General features: G+C 36.1%; 1 pseudogene; it reads left to right on the plus strand.

Moving 5' to 3' along the window:
- Positions 1–448: 448 nt before the first annotated feature.
- LOC122725818 lies at positions 449–1,087 on the plus strand (annotated as a pseudogene).
- The last annotated feature ends 930 nt before the right edge of the window (positions 1,088–2,017 follow it).

Here is a 2,017-nt window from a genome sequence, read left to right on the forward strand (position 1 = left end):
AACTAGTTGTCTAATCCCTTTACTCTGTGTGCTGATAACTCCAGGTGCTGCTGCTTTCATTATTGTATCCACCCCCAAGGCCTGCTACTGGCTTGCCAGGAATGTTTCATAGCACCCTTACCACCACTCTGGTGAGATAGGTCTTTTCTGTTAACCTCGAAGTTATGTTAGGCTGGAAAACTGTTTCACTCTAAAGTTCAGTTTGAGGTATTATTTTAAAATTGTTTGGAGGGGAATTTGGGAGAGCTTCAATGACTTCCTGCTTTCCCTCCACTATTTTGGATTTGCCCAGATCAAGAGTTAAAATACATAAACCAATTTGATTTTTTTAAAGAGGAAAAACAAATTACCAGTATAAAAAAATAAGTAAAATTGTTGTCAGATAAAAAAGAAATATAAGAAAATATTAGAAAATCTTGTACTCCTGGCTTGTGACCAGTAAGCAGCCATGAACAGCAAAGTCTTTTGTGACATTCTCTCTGAAGCTGTGTGAGAGGCCTTGTATGTAACTGAGTGCAAAGACAAAAGGTTTTGGGAAATTGTGGAGCTGCAGATCAGTTTGAAGAACTATGATCCCCAAATTGGCACATGTTTCTTTGGCTCCATCAGGCTCAAATCCATACCCCAACCTAAATTTTCTGTGTATGTCCTGGGAGAGCAGCAGCACTGTGATGAAGCCAAGGCTATAGAAATCCCCTACATGGATGTCAAATCCCTGAAGAAGTTGAATAAGAACAACAAATTAGTCAAAAAGGTGGCTAAAAAGTGTGATGCCTTTGTGTCCCGGGAGTAAATAAGTAATTCTCTCAAATCCTGGGCCCTGGTATGAACAAAGTCAGCAAGTTTTAATCCCTGCTCACCCAGAATGAGAATATGGTGGCAAAATCAATGAGGTTAAATGTACTATTAAGTTCCAGATGAAGAAGGTGCTGTAGCTGTTGGCCATATGAAGATGACTGATGATGGGCTTGTCTACAATATCCATTTACTTTTCTATTTCTTGGTTTCTCTGCTAAAGGAAAACTGGCAAACTATGAGGGCATTGTATGTCAAGTGCATCATGGGCAAATCCCAGTGGCTATATTAAATTAACATAGTGTTAATGGTAGAAGCTGCTAATGAATTAATAAATGATGGATGCTGCAAATGAAAAGAAAAAAGAAAATACCTTGTAGACCTATCTGCCAATAAAATGATAATTTAAATAAATGGGTTAATACTTAAAAAATAAAAATATTAATATTAACAGAACAGAAAATAAGAGAAATTTAAGAAAACAATTTCAAAAAAAAGAAAAGAAATGAAAGAAGTCATAATTGAATTTCCAGAAGGAAAACAACAAGAACAACAACATAAAATCAGGTCACAAGTCTAATCATGTTACTTACATACTAAATGAACTCTGGTAGGTCCCTATTATTTCAAGGATCAAATAGAAAATCATACATTTGGCTTTTAAAAGCCCTTCCTAACCTGGCCTCTTTCTAGACTTCCAGTATTTTATGTACTTCATGATCCAATAACACTGGTCTTGTTCTTCACACACCAAACTCTAACTCCCCACTCTGTTCCTTTTCTCTGTCTCTCTCACATGCCTGGACTTTCTTTACTCTTCATCACTGCCTGTGAGGTTCCTTGGCTTCTTTTAAGTCCAGCTAAAGTCCTACATTATCTAAGAAGCTTTTTCTCCCCATCCCACCCCCTGTGTTTTAGTCCCTTCCCTCTGATATTACCACCAATTTAACTTTTAACTTTTATAAGTTGTGTATGTATACACTTTCTTACATATTATTCCCATTAGAATGTAAACTTCTTGAGAACAAGGACTGCTTTTATGTTTCTCAGTGCTTACTGCAATGCCTGGCACATAGTTTATGCTTAAGATATTCTTGTTGACATTAGCTGACTTTACTAGAGACATATTTTTGAACATGGTTAATATGGGAATTATTTTTGTTTAACTATGAATCTTTGTTATGAGGATTTGGTTTTTCCCCTTTTTTCTTTGAAAAGTTTT

The sequence above is a fragment of the Dromiciops gliroides genome, chromosome 4, assembly GCF_019393635.1.
Source record: "Dromiciops gliroides isolate mDroGli1 chromosome 4, mDroGli1.pri, whole genome shotgun sequence".
Lineage (NCBI taxonomy): Eukaryota > Metazoa > Chordata > Mammalia > Microbiotheria > Microbiotheriidae > Dromiciops > Dromiciops gliroides.